Here is a 23551-nt window from a genome sequence, read left to right as displayed (position 1 = left end):
TCTGTGTTTGGATTGAGAGGAACTATAGTGCTACAGCTGGTTGCCTGTAGAGGGGAAGGTTAGTGAACATCTCTGACACATTCTTGAGTCAAAAGTATTTGCTGTTTCTTTTGCTTGCTACAGCAGTCTTTACCAGAGGTAGGAATTGTGCCATCACAGTGTCAGGAAGGGGGTACAAATGTTGTACATACCCTCCATGCATTAACTCTGGTTTTCACATGCTGGAGCAAACATCCTTTTACAATTTTTAAAATGTTATTTTAACCTTTTGGTGTCACTTCCCCTTCCCTCTTCATCTCTATTCCTCTATATCAGCCAAAAAAGAATTGCAAATGCAGGCACTCAGCTAACTCTCAACCTGAGAAAGATGGAATTGGTTTATTTGGCGGGAAGCCACAGAACTAAGTGAATCTGTCATAGGATTCTTAGCCACTTAGGAAAAAAGTCTGGGTTTAGTTTCAACAATTTAGTCATGAAATTCAGGCATGGATCACAGTTGTGGTTGATGGCCTCAGGAGAGGTACACTAAAGGACTTCGTTTCCAGCTCTCTCCTCGGAGCTCTTGCGGCAGTGGGAGAGCTCAGAGCAGGGCTGTGGCGCATCCAGCTGTCAGCAGATCAGGTGTCATGCTGAAGTGCTGTAGTATAGATCTTATGTGGAGTGCATGAAAGAGGACTCACGTCCCTGACAGAAAAAAGGTTTGGCTGTCATGCAAACTTGTAGCTCAGAGCAAGCAGTGGGTTTCACCAACAAGACAGAGACTCTGGTGCAATTAATCTTTGTTTGGCCTTGTCTGGTAACACTGCTTGGGTTTAGGTGCCGCATCTGACTGCATCCTGGTAGGAAAGGAAGGCAGTAAGAAGACACTAGAAGGTACCCTGGTTCACTGGCCAAGAATCTCTGTTTGCTTTCAGGCTTTTTCTGGCGCCTTTTTTTTTTTTTTTTGCATGGCTTCAGTGAAGATGCATTGCTTAAATTTGTAGGATGCAGTCTCTAACAGGCTGTTTGGTTGTTTCCTGGGTTTGTCCTGGGTCTTAGTTCACATCCACCTTCCTCTTTCCATGGGCAGAGAGCTGTGGGAGGTTTAGATTGTGGGAAGCTTTCACAGGCGCCATGCACGTGTCAGAGGTTCAATGGCCTTGAGGAAAAACCTTCTTATCACTGGTTGATCTTCATGAGAATTGCTGTACATGAGCAGACTGCTGCCCAACTTCTAAGCTTTTTAGCCCTGTTATTTTATGGTATATAGGCATAAAGTTTATCATGATCAGGTTCAGTAGCTCTGATACCAACTTAGCTGTGCAACCAATCCTCGGCAAGAAACAACAAAGGTGTCCTTCAGACGTTTGGAGGATGGTTTTCTGTTCATTGGTTTTTTGAGTAAAGGAAGAGATAGTGATGCTCTAAGCAGTGAGAAGGATTCCTGCTTTTTTCATTTGAGAAATTTGAAGGGGTTAAGTAAAAGAGCATGCTTTATTCTTTTGTTTCATTTTCCTCTCCTTCAGAGAACAGATGTTGGAGTTATGTTTATGTCATTCCAGTGCTAAACACTTGCCTTGACTTAAGCAGCGGCATTGCTACAAAAAGAGGAATAGAATGAGAAGTTTTATGCCATGCCACAAAGCACGTATGAATTACTGCAGAATGTTGACTTGCATTTCTAAGTTTTGGCAGGAAATGCTTTATTAGAAGCCTTGTCCAAAGAATCTGTAATGGCACAATTTAATTATCTTGGCAAGGGACTCTGGAAGTGTGCTCGAGCTTCCGTCAAGCGGTGACAGTGTATCTCTAAGTTTTGCCAATTGTTGCCTCTTGCCCCACACACTGACATTTCAAGAGAACAGTCAGTGTTTGCTGAATGGGAGCATGGAGGTGGAAACAAAATAGAGCAATGTTTTCAACTCCAGCACAGTCTACTTTGGCATGTGGCGCACTGCCTTTTCCACAGGGATTTGTGTGTTCTGTGGAGTGTACTGGACTGGATTGAAATTAAGCATTTGCAACATTAATTGTAGAGTCCACTGTATGAGTCCGTTTATCTGTATAGATATGCGTGTAATGACTCATATTGTTCTGAAGCTTTTCTGCATGCTCTCGCCTATCCACAGTTCAAACTATGCACAGAAAGCATCACCAGTGCTGTGATAACAGTCACATTCTTCTGCTGAACTCTCTTCTGGTGTCAGTCGTCCTTTCAGAACCCAAGGGCACAAACTGTTTCAAAGGTACCTCAAATTAAATTGGCAGGAATCATAAATTTCAGTCTGGTCCCTGACTGCTCCTCAGTTATAAACATTTATCTCTGTTGATGCTATGCTGTTAACAAGAAATGCAGACCTGGGGTTCAGTTTGAGTAAATGCCATTTGAACCTTACATATAAACAGCACAAACAGACCTACCAGGGTAAACAGAAATCAGACATGTGATTCCTTCTGAGGTGTCCTGATGCCTTGATATCTTTTCTGCAGGTAACCTGCCAGTCAAGAGTTAAGAGTTGTTGCTCCCTGTTTCTCTTGAGGGTTGTTTCTCTCCTTAAGCTGTATTACATGATTTCAATTTTCAGTAGCAGCAATGCTACTCTCCTACTTTCAAATGTTTCTCTTGCTACTGGTTGTAACTTCACCCACAAAAAGGGATCATTCTGCATGAGACTTGAGGGACATCACTGTAGACCAGACCTGATCTCTGTGCTGCTTTTCCCATTTGACATGAGTTAAGGTCCTCAGAGCTCATCTAAACCAGTCATGGTCTAGAGATGGAGACTTGGTCAGGCTGTTAAGGATAGGTATCTAACAGTGAATTACAAGTTTCCAGATCTTTCTTTTGCCCTATAGTAACTTGACACAACCCAGCCCAAGTCTGTCATGTTCAGCTCTTGCCACCCTTCACAACAGGGTGACTGCATGCAGACTGGCTGTCGGCGGTGGTTGCAGGCCCCTGCTCATTCCTGAGCTAAGCCCTAAATTAGTTTGTGAGATCATTGACTGGCTTGGACCAAAACCGTACCAAGGACCAGCAATTTACAATGCAATAGAAGAATGTTCTTCAGGTGGCATAATCTTGTGTTGTTTTTTTCACCTCTTCTTCCTCCCTGCTTTATAGTGTCTGTTATCTGCGGTGCCTAAATCTAAGGGATTTAGGAGGGAAGTGCTCTATTATCTTCTCTGTATCCCACACTGCTGTGTGACTATCCTGTACCTAACCGAGAATCTGCAAAGACGCTAGTCAACGAAGGAAGCAACCATCTGTTGGAAACTGGAGACAAGTAACTGAAGTGGAAGCTGGGATTGTATTACTTCTCTTTTTATGGCTCTGCCTTTCCTCAGAAGGAAAAAAAAAATGTAGCAATTCTAGAAAACTCTGATAGTGGGGTTTGGGGTTTGATTGTATAGGAAGCAAATGCTGCACAAAGGGGCAAAGTTAGTGTTAGCTCTTGCAGTCCAGCGCCATTTCTGAGGTTGGGAATGAATTTATTTTCCCTGACTTTGAATGACTCCTTGCTACCCTTCCTTATCCCTGTAAAGGAGGGGCAGACACCGGGCCTTCTCTGTGTCCAAAGCACAAACAAATTGAGCAGTCTTGATTTTTTTGGAATACAGCACAGTGATACAGTCTCCAAGTGAAATGATGATAGGGTGTGAGAACTCAGGATAATGACAGAGTTGCTTGATCACTTCTTCCCTCTTAACTTTCCAGCAGGCATGCCCACTTCTTCCTTTTCTGAAATGTCTCTGATTTTGGAACAAAGGAAGAGGAACTGGAAGTTGTTTGCAACACTCAAGAATAGGAAACTGGCCTGTGGTTTCCTTAGTTGTTGTTTATTTTCTCATCTTAAGGAGGAACATTTTATGTCCTGCTCTGTATGGCGGATACACAAGAGTCCACAGTGGAGATCAGACCCCGAAGGCACCGCGCACGCCCCGAGGAGCCCTGTACCACCTGCAGGGCAGCCTGCCCCTTCCTGCTCCGTCGTTTGGCCTCCTGGGAGGCACAAACAAACATCATGTCGTCATCCCAGAATGGGAGCTCTAGCACCAGGAAGGATAATGTTACCCCTACCTTTTTCTCACTATTTTAATACACGTATGTTGATATTCTGGGGGGAAGTAACATTTCATGCAGGCCTGCCCAAGCAGCATTGATGCATCAGTAACTGAAGAGCCACGTCTCTCACAAGCGTTTTCATGAGATACAGCACAGCATGTTTGTGAGGGTTGCAAACCGTTTGGCATGAGTTCTGTGTCTGCTTGGACTTCTTTGGGACACTAGTATTTAGAGTTGGTTTGATTCAACCTCACCTTCAGCTGGCCCAAACTGGGTATGTTTTAGCTGAAGCCTGTGACGTTAACTTTGCTGCAAATAAGGAAAGAATATAAAAGGAGTTAATTTTTCTGGGACGCTTGATTATACTAAATTCTAGCATGATCTAGTTCCAGTGTCAGTTTCATGGAGTTCAGTTCTGCAGCCGTCCTTTTTTGCTCCTCTAGTTTAGGAGGCAATAAGGAGCATGACTGCCTGGCACCATGGAGCTGCACAGCTGGCATCTGCCTAGTTATTGATTTTCCCAAAGTGTGCCTAACAAAATATTTTATGACATCCAATGATCAGTGCAAGTACACAGTAAAAATCCACTACATTTATTTTTATTTCCAAGTCATAAAACAAAAAATATTGCATTATTTTCTATGCACATATATAATATATATCAAATTGTGTTTAAATGGGAATGAGCAGCTTTCATCTTCTTCTGTAGTGTATTATGGTTGTTCACTCTTCACTTGCAAAAGACTGAAGGTCCTGAAACAAGTGAGGAGGGGGCAGGAGGAAAAGCTTTCCTAATAGAAGCAGCAGCGTCTGGTGCCTTGCAGCCATGTCTGTTTTACAATACAATCTACTCATTTGTTGTCACTGGAACAAAATTATCATATCACCCTTGGCTAATACTTCAATAACCAAATGAGTGAATATATGCAGGCAATGAAATGAGCTAAGACATCTACAAGTTGCCTCCTGGAGAGAACAGAAGCAAGAAGCCTAACTGAAAGTCTTGAACAGACTATGCAGGAGCTGACCCAAACCATGAGCGCTTTGATGGGATTCACCTGAGAGTGGTAAGCTGCATCTGTAAGGCAGAACTAAATCTTCTCCCGTGGATGTTGTCACCTTCTGTGTGGTCTACTGGGGAGTTTTTCATAGTATTTGTAGGCAGAAGCTGCCGTCTGTCTGGGGGCAAGTATTTTCCAAGACTGTGTCAGGTTTAAACCATTAGTGGCTCCGTTTTAAACAGTGTCTTTGCTTCAGTTTATTAAAAATTTGGTGCTTCCTTTCTCATCTATCAAAACAAGGTGGTAGTGATCGAAATGAAAGTAATTGTGTATTTCCTACCTAATTTTGAAAGTCTGAGTCAAGAATTGTTGCTCTCAAAGTGATCCGAGACTACATGCCGGGTCCCGGTCTGTAGCTCCGTGCTGCAGAGCTCCATTTGTCTGCTCTCACAAGTGGCAAAGCAAGGCTCCTGGGGGCTTGAGTGTTCATTTTGTGATATTGCAAGGAATGCTATTTTGTTCCTGAAGATTAATAAAAAGCATTCTGCCTATCAGAAATGGAAGTGATGTCTCAAAGATTTTATGACAATATTTAGATTGTTAAATGAGGTCAAAATAATCTTTCTGTTGTATGATATGACAAACGGTATCATGGAGAATAGTACTGACAGAGGCTCAGGCTGATCTTTAATCTTAAAGAAATGAAGCCTGGGCCTATTTCACTTTTTTTAAGCTTTGCATAAAGTATTAAAAATTAATGTGTTTCATCTTCGTTTCTTAAAAAGTACACAAGTCTAATGTAGAAAAATAAATCGGTAGTGTTAAGAAGTACTATTTTGTAATGGCAATGAAGTGACAATTTCTTGGAAAGAGGCATAAGAGGGATGATTGCTTAGTGGGAAGGTTTTCAGGTTAATAATTGGGCACAGTGGGTTAAAATTCTTCTAAACTTCTATCCTTATTGTTCTGTGGCATCCTGGAGGATTTTCAGTTTGGAAACATACATTTGCAGTGAATTGCAAGGAGTAATTGAATTTGTTTCTTTACTACATTTTTCCTTCCTATTCATAGAATATCATAAAATATGTGGTTTAACTTGGTGATATGTATTTAGGCAGAATTATTACTGAGAATAGGCTTGGACTTACGCCACTGAAATCACAGTAAGCTTATGTTTTTTCTTGTCTTGGAAGACTGCTGAATGACTCACAGGGCCTTAATAATTGAAAATCCTGGATGCATAGGTCAAATTTTTTTTTCTTGCTTTAATTTCCTTTTCCTTTTTGCTATCTGAAGTTGCCACTTCTTATTGCCTGTTCTATCTTTTGTCAATCAAATTTACATATGAAGGTGGAAAATAGCACTTTTTTTTTGACGTGGAATACTCAAAAGGGAACAGGACCAATGTCTTCCCTATTCCAATAAAGCCCTGGGTTAACCCTTTAGGTTTTTCACAGGTGCGCTCTAAGTAGTGGGAAATGCTAATAGGAGCTCTTGTATGAAAGGACAGGATAGGTAACTCACAGGTGATTCTTATTTGCTTGCTGCATCTTCCCTACAGGCCTTTGTTCTTAAGACATTTGATTTTCTAGAGCTAAAAGATCAAGGACAAAGGTGTTTTCTAGATTTTCATTGGAGTTCCCAAGCTGCTGTGGGGAAGATGGGGAGAAAAGGTAGGCGTTATTTCCTCTTTTTAATTAGGTCACTGATTCCACTATCTTTGTACAAAAAGTGTTTTGTACTGTAGCTGAGTCAGGGATTTTTAAAGGCACCTTTGTTTTATTTTGCTTAAGTTTGCTGGCTGGACAGATGCATTAGCTGCTAGGAGACAGAAAAATTAAAGTTCTTTAAAATTAAGTTTGATTTCTGTGCAGTTTGGTGACCTTGGCCCTCTATGTCCTAAGAAAACCTTTGTGCTTGGTAGTGTTGAATGGTCCTGTGAAGATTTGTGTTATGCGTTGATGCTTACAGTTTAGCAATGGTCACTGTAAGGCAGTTGAGTACAGATTGTCAGCTGTGAATGTGGTCCTTTTGAAATAAGAGTTTCAAGAATTAAATATGGAATGGGTTGACGTAAGAAATCGGAGGAAGTAAAGAGAAAAAGGCAGGCAGAGAAAGCAGAATAATTGAAAGTGGATACCTTGCGGTTCATAACCAAAAGCTGCCTGTCTTCATCTGTCAATGGCAGCTGCTTCTGTCTGATATCCCCTCTACCAGTAGTGACTGGGGAGCTATTTGTTATGAGGAGAAATCACCCAGAAACTCTAAAGCAAATTGTTTTGAAGAAATGGATGACGTGTATGTGTGTGTGCATGTATGGGGTGTGTGTGTGCGGGATGTGCATGGACATCTAGTCAAAACACTTTGATTCCTGGTTATTTCTGAGGATGTTGGGGAGGAACAGTAAAGTGAGAGAGGTAAAGAAAGCATTTATGAGGGATGTTCTTTATTCCTCACTGATTCACTACCTAAAAAGACCTGCAAAATGTGAGTGTGCCATACAGCTGCATTAAGAAAGCCTCAGTGATTCATTTTGTTTGTTTTAATTGAACAGTAGTAGGGGAAACAACTTATTATCTTAATAAGCTAGTTCAATGTTGTATAGTAAACCCTTTACAAATACCATTATGTTTCCTCACACAGAGTTACAAAACCTGATTTTTATATTGGTGGAACATTGGCAGGCACTGGTTTGAAGATTGTCAGGTTGATATATGAAAAATCAGAAGCATTTAACAATTCTTTTAAGTATGTTTTTAATAATATATTGGAAATGTCATGTCTGAAGTTTTGGTTGGGTTGCATTAGCAATTGTATGTCATACAGCCACACTGACATGACTGGTGTCACCTCTCAGATGTGCAGGGAGAAGGCATAGAAGCAGGACATGCTGAGGTCTTTAGAGGTCTGTTTTATTTCATCAGGGCTTTTTTCACAAGCAGAAGGTAGTCAGAGCATGTTATTTTGTTGACCATGGCCTTTTCTAGGCTGAAACCATGTGCAAAGGAAGTGGAAATTTCATGTTGGTTTTTCAGTACTTGGCTGTTGTCAGCTTCCTTTAAAAGCTGTTGTTTGCATGGGAAACTGTGTGATACAGCCGCCAGTTTGTGTGGTTGTTTTAAAGGGATTCTACTGCAGGTTGTGCTTCGCTGTTGTGTGTTTCATGTTGTTAAATATGTTATACTTTTAAAGTGATTTTAAAAAAGAAATAATGGACTTCCAAGTCATTGCTTTTAAGATCGATGAGCAGAAGTAAGTGACCAGATGTTTGGGATTGGAACTAAGGGATAGAGCCTTGTTTTGCTCTGTATTAGGTGTGGTTGCTCTAATGAGAAAGGCGGTCTAAAATCACCTAACGAAAAATACATAGTTAAAATGATTTACTGATAGTTGAAAAAGACACCATAACCTTCTCTTTCTGGCAGTTGTTCTGAAATGAAATGTAAGACATGGCATGATTTAGTGGCAAGTCAATATAGAAAACAGTTGTTATTGCAATTATCAGTACCTTTTCAAAGATGCTGGTGTTTGTCAAAAATCCTGCCTGTGAAGGGCTGGGGTTTTGGTAGTGGTATTAGACTGTCGTGAGGTCTGTTACAACAGCATGTTCAGAGTAACCTTCAGTTACTCTTGCATTCAGAGACATTCTATATGAAGGTTTCAGATTAAAAGTAGTAGGGAAAAAACAGAAATATAGCTATAGAAATATACTGTGCTTCTGTTACTACAGAAAAAAAACTATAGTGGAGACTCATAAATCAAAAGAAAATGAAGTATGCCTTGTGTATGTTAAATCAGTTATATGGCCTGAGCTTGTCTGTCAAACGTAATGAAATACATATTTCTGCTGAAACTACTGTATTTTGCTTCTGGAAGGAACACAGACGATTTCACAAGTTCATGAAATACCATGAGCTGTAAATACATGGGAATTCTGTGACTGCAAAAAAAAATATTACTAAGGCAGTACAAGCTAAAGTTCATCATATTCTTTTAATATGGGGAATAGCATCATGGAACTTGGCAGACACTTATTTACTATGGCGTTTTCCTAACATTTGATGTGCCACCAATGGTAATCCAGATGTAGGAGAGAAAAACAATGGTCAGGGGAAGAGGTGGCATGTCATAATGATAGTAAAGGATTGTTGTCAATTTTGGTTTTGAACCAAAAAACATGTGGAAGAAAGGGAAAATTCTTTGTAGTGTCATTGTCATCTTGGAGGCGGGGGGAATGAAAAAACTGGGTGGGATGATAGGTTGATGAAGCACGGTAGAAATGGCTGAAATTTCTTACTAAGAAAACATCTCTTTGCAAAGTTATTAATACTGACAGCCACTTTACTGAAGAAAGGAAGACTTCTGTGATTCGGGAGATTATGCAAGAAAAGATAACTTTGTTTTAGCCCCATCAGTGTGTTGGGTTTTCTGTTAACTGCAGTGCATGGTATTAAGCCAGTTCTTAGACATGAGCTGGTAGACATGTCTGAACAAGAAAGTTTGCATTGTTATTGTGTTATTCAGCATTGCAGAAGTTTCCCAAGACTCAGTTGAATATATATGAATTTTTCATGCATGGTAATTTATTTTTGACTGTCCAAAAATGGGTGCACTTGGTATACAGAAGCGTCTATAGCCTTGCAAATATTTATAACAAATGTTGGCACTAAACATACAAGAGCTAATGCACTTATTCTGGACCCACAAGTTACCTGCGTAGAAAATGCACTTTGCTTTGGGGGAGCTGCATCAGTTAACTTCCTGCGTGGGAACACGGGCATTTTCCAGCGGTGCAATAACAGGTGTACACTCAGGGAGCTTGGAAATAGCAACCAGCCAGTAGCAAGTTTACCACATTCTTTTACCCTCCCAGGAACTATGGTTCATCTTTAAAAACCACAGAGCTGCAAAAGATTTGAGGGAGTGGGCAGAAAAGACAGGAATCCAAGCACCCATTTGGCCTAACGTTTTCTGCACAGTACGTATTTCCTAAATGTAATAAAAACTGAGCAGCTGCTGAAGAAACTGAAATCTCCACTGTCCAACCTGCTTTTTTGCTCTGTTCCTATATGTGTGTCAGAGCAAACTAAAATGAGTCCTGACTAAGTTTTGGGTTGCATTAGAATGTTGCAATGAAACTGAGTAAGATGTGCCCAAGTTTATAACTGCCTTCTTTTTTAACAACCAGTTTCATTAACAAAGAAATGTCTTATTTCAGAGACTTCTTGCAAAATGCTTTAGTTTTGAAGAGAAGTTCAGCAGGTTTGCCAGTAAAAGCCTATAGAAAGTGTGTGTGCATGACTGTGGAGGCAACTGTCTTTTGACTTGAATTCTCCAGCTGCTGTAACCTAATATAGCTTTAACCTGCTCCTGTGACTGTTTTTTTCTTGTTTATGAGCACTGGAAGATAAGCGAGAGACAAGAATGTTTAGTCATGGATTTGCAGAACGTAGCATAGCACCGACCATTTGTAACACTGCTTTAAATATGAGGCTGGAGTCTATTGATGCATTCAGAGCTGAGGTTTTGTTTACAGTGTTAGAAGTTGTAAGTTCCACAGCTGAAGTGTCCCTTTCAACAAATGGTCTCAACAGCTCTGCTGGACCCAACTAACCCTAGGAGGGAAGAGATGCTGGCTGAGCAGTGGGCTGGTTTTTCCAGAGGAAAAGTCAGGCTCCTGCCTAGGTCAAAAAAGAAATGGGGGCAGAAATGCATATGCCATAGACAACTGAGGTGCTGGTCCTGTTCGTGACACCTAGGCTGTCTGTTACATAATATGAATATTATTTTTCATGCAGAACCTGCCTGTTGTTACTGGGTTCTTCTCCTTCGCAAATGTCAAGGGACCTCATTTCCATTAAACTGGAATTTCTCTTCTTCTACCCCTGTGGTATTAAGTAACTGTGTGTGACCAGTGAGTTACTTCTCTGTCCGACGTGAACTGCCAGTGTGACTGGGAGGCAGTCTTTTCAAAAGTACCTAGCAGGTGCTTTGTCAGGCAAAATCCATGATTGTTTTCAGCTTGGCTGAAACTCTCTGGCAGTTTCAGAGTGCTTATTCTCTCAGCTCTGTCGTATGGTGGAAATGCAGGGAGAGGATGAGTAGGAGCCCTCTTAGCGCAATGGTATGTACCTTTTTGAAATGAGTGTTGGACCTGTAGACCTGTTGTTTGCAGGGTTTTGTCTGAAGTTGGAGGAAGGGCAAAAAATAACCAGGCTAAGTAGAAATGCAAACAAACCGTCATACTTTAATCTCAGAGGCAGTGTGGGAATCGTAAATCAGGTAGACAGCTAACAGGGCGGTTATGGGAAGCACGGCTGAGTAGGAAAGGTGAGACTTTTCTTTAAAGATACTCTAGCTGCTCGCTGACCCTGCATCCGCTAAATCTTTGTGTAGTGAGTATGACAAATAGAAAACAAAATTAATCAGAAAGAAATCAGCATTATGTAGATTTTCTCATGCACCCTTTTAACTGCATTTTCTATACTCTGAAATACATATGCAGCTGTTAACTACACACAGCAGCAAAACATTACCGCGCTCTGATTGCATGTACAATATACATGCACACAGGGTGCTCCTCTGTTCCTTTCCTCGTGTTTCTTTCCCTTGCTGCCTCTCAGGATTGAAGAAAGGTTGTAATATGATGGAGTTCTTTTTCCGGAAAAGAAACCAATGAAGTTTGAAGACAGAAGAACATCATAAAGTAGCTTTTATGTTCATGTAGATACAGTTGAGATACCTCTTCATTTCTTACTTGGGCAAGCAAGGACAAAACTGGAAAGCTCATGGTTGTATTTCTAGATGTATTGCTTTAGGCACAGTTTTGAGCTTGGAACCACAGCAATGAGAATTTAATAGTCAGGAAATGTATCACAAAAATGTTTGTATTTCAGAGATCTTATATGCTCACTAACTTAATATTTTTCTGCGCTCTATCAGCTATTTTAATCATAGATATTTAATTTCTTTAAAAATGTATTTCCTACTTTCGCTTTGATGACACTTTCTTAAGACTTATAATAATCTTTACCTTTCCTTATTGTAAAGTAATCCAAAATTGACCTGCTACTATAATAGCACCTCAGGATTAAGGATTTCTAGGACCTATTTTCTGATCTATTTTAGTTTTGTGAAGCCTTGAGCTTCTGGCACAAGCCTTATATCTTCAAAAGCATGCTTATTTTTAATATAGCTATAATATAGGGCCCAGACTGAGACACCTTTGGCCTGATTTTGAGAAGTTCCCAAGCTTCCCGCAGATGCTTTGCAAGCGATGCCTGTCCAGAGATTTCAGGTTTTCAGTTTCATCATATTGAACTTGCTAAATGTTTTCCTTAAAAGTTTCTCTGTCTCACTTTCCAGTTTTGCAAATGGTATCAGTAATACCACTGCTGTCCTGCACTTCAAGGTTCTCATCATAAGCTTTCTGAGCTTTTTTTGTAACTACACAATGATAGTAGCACTGTATTTGTTATGCTTTTGATGTGCAAGAATATTCTACTTGTGTACCTATTTGTAATTTTCTCCAGATCAGGCAGTCTCACTTCTCAGCTTTTAATCTTGTAACACCCCAAAGTTTGAGGGATTTTTCCAGTTAGAGAGAGAATGCAAAGCTCCTTGAACTCTGCATAATGTGCCTTGGGCAACCAAAGGTTCTGGACAGTGCAAGCTGCAGGCCCTCACCCTGTGTACCAAGTCTGTGTGTCACCTCCTTGGTCCAGCACAGCTGAGAAGTTGAGGGAGGGAAGCATGCAAGAGGGATCTGTTGCGGTCATGCATGCAGAAACAGTGTAAGAGAGGGCTTTGATAGATGTAAGTAAGTGTTATGGACTTAAATCTGCCCTGCAGGGCAAGAGTGGGCAGTAGGGTCGGTGCAAGTCCACTGAGAGCTGAAGTTATTTGCACCAGGTAAAGACAGAATTTACTGAGAATATCAGAGAATTAGATTTCAGTCCTGAAAACCTTAATACATCTTTGTTTTCACGATCTGACTTGACCTGTGATACATGGTTGCTTGCCTGCACACTCAGGATTTAACTTTTTGGGGGGCAAACCGATACTGTGGAATCGTGTTGATTAGCAGTTGCAGCAGGAGGATTATACTCTGGTGAGAGCCCAGTTGCTGTTGCAAAGTTCCTTCAGTCTTCTTACTGTGTTTGCTGGGTTAACGGTCTGTAAGTGATAATTGGGTGAAGGGTTTGTTCTCTTATTTTCTTTAAAACTCTTTGATTTGCTTTATTTCTAGTTTCAGGGCTCTACCTTATTGCTGGTGGGTGACCAGTTAATATTCTGGAAACTGGAGGGGTTTTTTTAAAAAGGATTGATGCCTTCAACATTAAAAAAAATAATTCCTTTGCATTAGTCCATTTTAACAGCCAAGGCAATTTTCCGCATGGTGGCTTTATGGAAATGGGTTGCAGCTCTTGCCAACCATGACCAGAACATTACAGGAAATGTATTTTCATGGAAGATTTGCTGCAATTGCCAACTGGAGAAAGGGAGGGGGACAGGGGTTTGTTCTGTTAATGGACAACTGCGTGCCATGATGTGAATCCCTTCTGTTAATTTAAATTGGTTTGCACTTTCCACTATTGCTTGTTCCATGCTGAAAGAAATAGTCACTGATATGCCATTTCCCTCTGTGAGGACTGAAGTGTTTTGGCATAGCATGACACCTTACGTTGAAATGGGGTGAACCACAAATGCTTTTAGGTGTCTGACAGAGATAATTTAAACGGTACAAACAATTGGAATATTTCTGTGGAGTGGCTTGGTCAGAACCAGAACTAATATAAATTGGCTTTGCAGCATCAGTGCTTATAGGTGGTAGTCTCTTACATGATTTACAGCAGTACTGAATGAGTTTTTACATCTGCAGATATTTGTGCACAAGCATGACTTTAAGCATGTGAAAAGTCTCTTTAACTTAAAAACTTTAGCCTGAAAGCCTGAAGGTTTCGGTGGGTTTTGGTGCACTGCGTGTGTATTTTATTATTTTTTTTTTCATAGCTGCTACAGCTGAAAGTGTGATACTTTCCAAGTACAAGCAGCAATGATATGTGGCCTTATTTATACGCGAAAATGTTATCTATGCTGGGAATATATGATTGCTTGCAGGAAAAAGCACTGCATGACTGATTCCGCTATGGTAAATATTTGAATTCCAGTAGGTCAATTATCAATTCCATATGAGTATTTTCCGGTTCTTACTGCATACATAGGAGATGAGAACAAAAGAGAAACAGAAAAGAACAGAGGATGAGCAGAGAACATGGATGCTATCCTCTAAGCTAAACTCCTTGTTCCTGTCAAAGTAGATTGGCACTGCGGGGCAGGGATACCTCTTACACACTCCTGTGGGGTCTGGCCAGCGTTTTCTTAGTCTTTCTGCAGCTTGATTTCAGCCTTCTCTTGCAAGAAGTTTAAAGTTGAGCTCTGTAAGTTTGTATTGACCCTGACACTGGATAGGCAACTTAGTTGAAACAGAGTTTAATAGACATTTTACTTGAAATTGGCAAATGTCATTCTAAAAAAACGGATGAGGTAAGATTTTCTTTTAAGAGTAGAGTTAATGCCGAACTGGGGTGGGGGTGGTAAGCCCATCCAGATGGTAGAAATACTGTTTGTAAGAATAGTTTTGGAGGGGTTGAGGTTTTTGTAGTCATGTATGGAATTTATAGAATTTTCAATGGTTGTGTTGGTTTTGCTTTGAATTTAATGTCTACTGTGTCATGTTTGTAATTATATGAGTAGGGAAAGAGGAAATGGTGAAGTAAGACTAATTTGATAAAATTACCCTGAACATACAATAGATGTATTATTTCTTGACAAGTTGCCAATCTGTGTGTTAGAAAAAAAACATTTAGTCCTTTAATTTCCCATTCCCAACAAGGATGAATTGGTTTAGCTATGTTTGCTTGCTGAGCAGAAAAAATTTGACTGATCAATTGAAGCTCACCCTTTTGAGGAGGTACCAGTTTATAGTAAGAGCATGTATTGGATTAATATAGTTGATATAGTTTGTGGCATATGATAAATTTAAAGTCTGTTTTTAATTTTGATCTTGTCAGCGCATCATAATAATGTTGCACAGTTTATTCTGCTATACCTGTCATGTTTTCACATTAAGTGTGTGTTACGCAGAGAGAAGTACTGCAGTAAGCTGGAAGAAATCGGGAAGAGTGAGCATGGTGGAGAGGTAGGACCTTGGAAGAGATGACACTGTCTTGCTTCCTCTTTGTGAGTACTCTGAGGGAGTACGAGATACAGTGCTTATGTCCTTGTAAAGCTTGGTGACAGTAGTGAGAGAGTACAAAGGGTGAATGGTTTCCAAAGATTTCTGTAGTACCTTGAATGTGAGACTTTGAAAAACATGCATAAAACTCTTGACACTGGAAAAGGAATTTTATTCAGAGGTGAGGTGGGGGAATCAGTCATACAGTGCCTTATCCTGCAAGGGGACAAGGCAACCTTTCTGTACTGGCCTTATTTACTGCTTGTCTTCTGGACAAAGGTATATGCAATGAACAGCCTTCACTAAATGTGGTACTTTGAAACAGTGAGGAAGGGAAAAGGGGGGAGGGAGGAGAGTAAAAATAAAACCTTAAGTCCTGTCTGTACAGTTATATACAAACAGGGAGCGAAGCCTATGCATGCACTGCATGACTCCTGCTTTCTCTTTGCCTTTTATTGATCGGTAGCCATTCTTCTTAGTGTAGATAATTGAAGTCTGGGCTACTTGGTGGAAGACTTGAAGTTCAATAAAGCAGTCAAATGAGGCACAGTGCAATAGTGCAGTCATTTTGCAAATCCACATTCCTATCAATGCCTGTTTCCACCTGACTGAAGTGGCTTCTGTGGTAGATTGGATATGACATGCCATCTTGTATCCCAAAGACAGAGTTATTAAACCAATGTACCATGCGTGACTTCTGAACATAGTATCACCACAGGATTGTTAAACATTCACTAGGACAGGAAGAAATCCAGGCTTTATGAAGAAAATCAAACTTTCCTGTGCCAACTGATTATTAAAAACTTGATGAAAAATTACAGTTCAGGATGATTGTGCCACACTGTGCACTTGGAGAGCTATACATAGCTTGTTTCCTTTCTGAGTCCTGTCAGCAAGGCAGCTTCTGAAAGAGAAAAGGACGCAGCGTAACTGAATGAAACAATGGATTTTTTTTGCCTATTGGTAGATGGATATGGTGCTTGGAAAAAAAGTAGCTTTAATCGTTCGTGTGATCAGTGCTCAGCTTGGAATAACTCTGAGACAAATGAGCCACATGCACCTGGTGCTTGGTGCAGAGCAGTAGAAGCTTCCAGTCAGTCAACAGGTTATTTAGCTGATGGATGCTAGTAGATACGTGTTGGCATGGATGAATGTAGTAATGATTTTTGGGGAAGAAACAGTATATTTACAATGCCTGTTTCAGGAATAAACATTAGATACTTGAACTAGAAGTGACATTAAAAGCTTGATATCAACTCATAAAAGTTGAGAAATGCAGAGTTAAAGCTTAAGAGTCCTTAAGGTCTTGTTTGCCTTGGCCATTACAGCATCTAAAAAGACAATATTTTGATTCTGTGTCTCTTACAAATATGTAAGAGACGGATACGTCTCTCATGTCTGAGGAGCCATACAAGTTGGAGTAAATGACAGAGGGTCCATCTCTGATTTCTTTATTCATTGCAGTACTTCAAAGGATGGAGCAGTCTGTCAGTTTGCTTATGCAGGAAGTTTTCTTTTCAGCATCTGATTATCCTACTGACCTTTTTGTTTGGAATTGATTTTTTTTTTCTTTTCTTTTTGGTCATGATAAAGAGTAGTGATGATCTCAGTGTCTTGAAATTTTCTGTGTTTTGTTTTTTGCCCTGGTTGGGTATCTGGCTCCAAGCACTGAATTAACATATTTTGGTAATCCACTTGCTGCTGTAGTTCTGCAGTGAATCTTCCTCACTGGACTGGGAATGGCTTTATCTAGGAAGTGAAAAAACAATAGGCTGAAGGCAAAGTTTTAGAAAGTTTTTTTTATAATTGCTTTACGAATAGACTCAAGTTCATACGAGACCTGCAGTGATTCAGAAAAATCCCAGCTGGCTCCTTGCCACACAAATTATAAGAAACAGTTTAACAGGCAGATGTTTTAGTTATGAAACAGCCCGCCCTTATGATCAGTAGCTGTTCTGAAAGGAATCATATCCTCAAACACACCTGAAGTGGCTGCAGGAAGGAGCAATGGTACTTGTGACTTGAACACAGAGTCTGCGTGTCATTATTAACAGATGTGGCTGGTTTATCTTGAGCATATCCTTTTGGTCGTGTTATGCAATTCCATTCATTGATAAGGTGTCCTGCTAAGCACCCAGTGAAGGGTGTCTCAAGAGGAGAAAATTTGTATGGTGATCTTTGAAATCGCAATCCACAAAAGCCTATTGTTTGTATTACTGCTGTTCATTCTTTTTACAGGTTAGAGAATACCTGAAAAGAAGCAAAGTTGATTATTTTTTTGCAGTCTAAACCAAATACTTCCCCTCTCTTGAATATAGAGAAAGGTCCTCTGCTGCTAGAGGTTATGGTTGGGGGACACTGTAGAAATGTATAGTCAGCCTCATCACAAAATGGAACTGAAGACACAGAAGAATTTACACCGTTCATTCCTGTCTGATTAATTGCTTCATCACAGATTGTCCTATCTGTTGTTAATGTAAAGAGAGAAGTTGGCTTTTCTGAGACAGCTGAGTGTCTTTGGAAGTTGGGCTTAAACTGGCTGTTTTACAGGTCAGTTGGTTTTCCGCTTTCTCTTAAACACTTTGCTGGCTGGGTGTTTGTATTTGCAGCTGAATAGCTGATGCTTCAAAAGAGAAAAGGATAAGAAAAGAAAAATTGCTATTTTTTCAGTTGCTATGAATTGATGTCAGTATCCCATCATCAACCAGTTACTCTGTCTTACTGCTGAGCTGCAGACTTGCAGCTGAAGTCTGAGCTTTCCTATAGCAAAGGTCGAGTGCTCCCCTGCCACATGCCCAGTGCCAGCATGCTGCTGTGTTGCATGAAAGCGGATTTGGCACAGTTTAGCCGGCAGTGGTGATAATTTGTTTGCCTAGTATTGTTAGTGAAAGGGTGAGCAGTGAGGCTCACTGAGTCTTGTATCCTGTAAGTTAATAGGAAGTAGTAACACTGCAGTGCATGGGATCTGAGGCTCTCCTGTGTTTCGTTTTTTGTTTTGTTGCGGTGTTTTTTTTTAAGAAAGAAGAAGTAAGAAGCTTTCATCGTTATCTAACAAAATATTGTGTAACTTTACTGCTTTTTGACTGCTGTATGCTAATAAAAATAAAATAGTGAGAGAGTGCTTCTTGCAGCTGCATTTCTCGCGTGAAGCAAGCAAGTATTACAAGTCCATGATGCAGTGTTGGTACTTGATATCCCAGAGCCAGGGTCTTACCAGATTGGGGGGAAAAAAAAAAAAAAAATCCCAGCTTCTATTTCAGTACATAATTAGTGCACTTAGCCTCCAGCAACTAGAAAGACAGAGGTCCGGTGCTAAGAAGAGCTGTGGAGGTGCTGATGAAGGGAAAGACAGATTCACCATTTTGAGCTATTTCCTTTGCCCTTAACATCACTGTTAAGCTCTGGATTTCTGATCAAAGATACCTTTTCTACCCAGGGCAATGCTGAGACCATTAAAATCAAAACTTGACAGTAAGATTTGGTATTTGGGGTTATAAACTAACTCCATTGAAAAATGCTTTCAATATCACTGGAGCAAGGCAGCGTGCAGCCTGGAAAATGTGGAGGAGGCTTCTGTGTTACATGGGTAAGATCTGGGGCAATAATGTCTGCAATAAATAGAGGAATTTCATGGATGTTCTACCAGAGCTGGGTACTTTTCTTAAATGGAGTAGGAAGACGCAAATGGATCATTCATCCTTTCTGCAAACAGCAAATGAAATAAAAAGCTTCATTGGGTTTTGTTTTCCTTCCTTCAGGCAGCAGCTGAATTGCAATTATACTTTGATTTTTTTTTTTTCCCCACATTATTAGAAGGAGAAAAAAAGCTATTTCTTATTACAGCATTACCAATTCAGGGATGAAAGTGAAAATGTTTATTTACTTCTGTTATGGAGGTTGCATGCGTCATCCCACTTGCATTGCCATTGGTGGCAAAGCTCTTACTGTATTCAATGAGAATTGGGTTGTCCTCTTGCTGGGAACAGGAGATGCTGTGATCAGCTTGATTAGTGACAATGAAGAGAGTGTTCGGAGCAAAGGGATTGAAAAACAACTCACAAAAATGTGGAAAAATGTATTACAAAAACATCCAGCTATCATATCTGTGGGCCTCATAATAATTTTAGGGAAATTAAACAATGCCAGTGGACTCTGAAAACATGAGGTGATCAGTAAAAAATACCCGATTGTTGGAAAATTCTTCCCTGAGGGAAGAAGTCTCTCTTTGGAAAATAATTCTTTCAAAACCGATACAGCAAAGATGTTAAAATTAACGTTTCCAAAGCATAACATGAGAGGCGTGTGGCTTTGGTGTGGTTTCGTTTGTCTCTAGGCAGCCTCTGTGGGTGCCCCAGCTTGGCAAGGCTCGATACCTGCACGCGCACGAGGGGGGCCAGGGGCGTCCCTGCAGCGCTCTCCAGATGTGGAGGAGGCCCAGGTACTGGGTTCCCAGTCTACACAACCGACCTATGCTGCTCTGTGCTCAGGGCTTTTAAATGGGGTTAGTTATCTGAAGACTTGCTTGTGCAGAGTAGGAGATGGAGAGTAGCTAGTGTATTTTAAATTTGTGCTTCTCGTGCTGGCAGGCATGGAGCAGAGCTAATTCTGTTGGAGTTTTACAGTGTCTGAGCCAAAGTTTATGTAGTCCGTGTCTCTTCTGTTTGGTGAATGATCCTCAAACAGAAAGTAATCAGTCTGTCTTTTTTGTTAAAGACCAAAAAAAAGCACCCTTGAAATTGAAGACAGGAGAACGTGTGTTCAGAAAGGAACACAAATGACTTTTTAAAATTGTTAATGCCTTGCTCCAAGTAGAAAGGTTTTAAATTTAAACAACAGTTTTAAAGTGATGAAAAATGACTTAAATATGTCCTTTGTTCTAAATCTTTTGATGCATTTGCTTTCTCTTGAGAATAAACTTGAGCAGAGCAGCGATAATTCTCTAATGGTGCTAACTTTTAATTCTTTACTGGCATTTATATTTAGAAACCCAAACCTTCAGTACTTATTCAGGACTGGGTTAATGCAACCCTGGGTTTGTTCTGCCACTACCTGAGCACACAGAGGGAGGGAACGGGTTCTGGCCAGGCTTTGCACAGGCACATACCTGAAGCACCAGCTGCCATAGCTCTTGGGAGAGCTCCTTGCACCCAGGAGGAGCTTAATGGTCCCACAGGCCAATTACCGTTTCAGCGGGCTGAAGCCACCCTGGGACTTTGCTTGCCTTAGATCTGAAAACTTTCTACTCTTCCAAGAAGAATAGAGAGGGGGAAACAACTCTGTTAGACACACACGAGTTACTGGGCTGTGAACTGGGAGTTGGTGGTTCTTGGAGAGCTGAGAGGAAACTAATTGATGTAAGTCCCAGCTCCACACCCTTGTTTTACTGCAAGAGTCAGTATCCCCTGGCTTCAGCAGCTGCTCTTCCTTTTCCTTGGGTGCAGCCAGGATTCATGTTACTCCTTATTATAAGAAGCTTGATACTTCGTAGTTCAGTCTGTCTTCTCCATGCTCATCCTATGCAGGTGGGAATGCAGTTACTCCCTGCTTCTTGGGTGTTTGGAGGTGATGGAAAAAAGCATGAAGCAGATGTTGGCAAAAATGGGCAGATTAATTGGTTTGGGTTGGATTCGTGGGGTTTGTTTTTTTTAGTTTTGGTGGGGTTTTTTGTTTTGTTTTGTTGGGTTTGGTTTTTTTCAGCACTGCTTTTTCTGAAGAATAGCATTTCACAGAGGGGGTATGTCATTATTGCAGATTTCAGACTGGGTAGCTTAATTGATCGCTACCCAAATGGCACATCCTTGTCTTTAATAATTATTTATCCTGCTAGATTAAACACCATGCATTTTAACTGGTTTTGGGGAGGAGGGGAGAGAGAGGAGGAATTGTCAGCAAACACTGAAATGACTATTCCTGATCCTCCTTATATCTCCAGTTGCTGCAGGAATTCTAATGCTGCAATTTCAGATTCTTTCTCAGCTTCTTGGTCTTGGAAGTTTAAGCAGGCGTGTACAGTGGTAGGCAGCCTGCAGGATTGGGCTTTTTGGGTTTTAAAGATTTGCTGCTTATACTGTGCTTCCTATTTTCAAATCAATTAATGAACTTCTGGTGACTGAACTTCCCTTTCAATGTTTGTGAGGGTGATCCCAGGCTCAAGAGCACCTTCTATTTTATCAACTTTTTTTTTTTTTTTTTTTTTTAATATAGTTTTGGTTGTAGTTCTGTCTGTCTCACTTTGAAGTGCTGTTGTTGGCAAGTTTTGATTCTTTCCATGGCCACTTTTCCCCTCTACAGAGGAAGGTGTGTCTGTAAGACAGAAATGTGTATCATCCTATGAAACCTCAGTCTCAATGAAAAAGAGTAGTGCCAGAAGATGAGGCAATGACATTCTGACCAGCTGAAAAACTTTGCACCTCTGTAATGCATCATCGTGGGCTTTCCCCACCCTTGGCCAAATTTCCGCAGGCCTTGCCCTAGATGAGGGATGACCGTGGCTACGAAGACTACAGAGCTGTCAGACTGAGAAGTCGTTCACAGTAAAACATACCAGTTTCCACGGTAAGGTGTACCAAACCTGGGCTGATAATATTTTTTTTTTTTTCCCTTTTGCCCATTATCAGCTTGTAAATTTGTGGTATGGTTCTAGAAATCTGTGTCTCTTCGGGAGAAAATCTGATTTGAGGAATTTGGAAGCAAACCCTGTTTGGCACGGAGTTTCTTTAGGAAGGCTTTTGTCTTGCAGCCCTGTTGTTTCCCAATTGATTGAAATGGTTTGGAGAGGAGGAGGAGCATGAACACTATGGTCTTTACTTTCAGCTTAGAAAACAAGTATTTGCATTACTTAAATTTGCTTTTCACTGGATTTTTCTCAAAAAACTCAGATCTATAAAGACCTCTCAGTGTTTCTGAGACATCAGAAAAAAGTCATCCAGGCATGACATCTTTAATTGAGTTTACAAAGCTGGGGAGATTTCAGGCCCCATGCCCCGCCGTTTAGCACTGGGGTAGTTTTTAAAAAATGTGCATTGCTCACTTTACTCCACTGAATCTATGGCACTACCTGGGATGAATGTTGGATTCTTTTCTTCATTCATTTACTTTCTCTTTCTGATTATGTGTTTTCACATTGCTTTCAGTTAGACTAAGTATCAGGGTGTGTTAGTCTTTAGCATGTGAACAATAACCAATTTCTACCATCAAAGGTAAGGCAGTAAAAGCTGCAAAATATGCAGGTTCTGGACTGGCATTCAGTATTCCTTCTCCTTTTCTGGACTCTTTCCACCGACAGCCCTTCAGGTGAGTGGGGTGAGGTGAATTGCTCTGGTCAGAGACACAGGCTGTGGGTACCTCAGTGCTGCAGCCACCATGAGCACAGCTGCTCCATCCAAAGCTGTGCTGCCTCTATGTAATACCTGATTTTTGGCGCTGGTAGTACCTCATGTTGCCTGGTACAAAGTACCTGCATATTGTCTAGTAGTCTGGATAGATTTTACAGCTCACACTGAAGTCTCTGCAGTCAGAATTATGCTGTTATCAATAACCTCTACTTTCCAGTTCACAGTTTGCTTTAACTACAGACCAAGTGATGTTACATATATTCTTTGGTTGACTTATGTAGTTTCTTCTTGATTGTACTTGTGCAAGTGTTTGGGGGCCAGACTTCAAAACAATATTCCTGAAAGAAGCTGATTTAAATAGATTTTTCTCTAATCCACATCACTTTGACTTACACAAGGTTCCACAAATGTCTGCCTCAACACAGCTGAGAGAAAGACCAAAGCATGATGTTAAAGCATGGATGGAATCTTGATTTAGTTTTTCCTCATCCTATGTCCAGTGTTTTCAGTTGCTGTAGCATTATATCCCAAGACCACTAACACTGCTGTTACTCAAAAACAGTGTTAACAGGAGTTAGTGCAATGCAGCAGGAACATTAAGTTCTGCAATGCTGCTACAGTGTGCACAAGCCAAACAACCTGTGGGGCTCCCTGGATGTGGTCTTTGCACTGTTACCAGCCTGCACAGGAAATTTAAAGTTTGCTTTGCCTATTTCACCTGCACACAGCCACTTACCATAGCAAAACAAGCCCAGTGATGATGCCTGTAAGGCTCTTGACTTTGTCAACGTGTATTTTTGTTACCTTTCCCGCCTCTGTTTAATCTACTTTTATGATGGTAGGCAGTGCTGTGGTAGATGGCTGTCATTCCTGTAAGTGCTGCCCTTTTTTGCCTTATTCCTTTGCCCATGCAATTTGAAATGTATACACCCTC

At 40.6% G+C, this 23551-nt stretch overlaps 1 protein-coding gene across 1 annotated transcript in view; it reads left to right on the top strand.

Moving 5' to 3' along the window:
• The window catches only part of HS6ST1 (heparan sulfate 6-O-sulfotransferase 1), a 201887-nt gene that overhangs the window by 17915 nt on the left and 160421 nt on the right, over positions 1 to 23551 (top strand). The window lies entirely within an intron of this gene.

This window comes from Falco rusticolus, chromosome 13 (assembly GCF_015220075.1).
Source record: "Falco rusticolus isolate bFalRus1 chromosome 13, bFalRus1.pri, whole genome shotgun sequence".
Classification (NCBI taxonomy): domain Eukaryota; kingdom Metazoa; phylum Chordata; class Aves; order Falconiformes; family Falconidae; genus Falco; species Falco rusticolus.
This window is presented reverse-complemented; position numbering and strand designations above follow the sequence as displayed.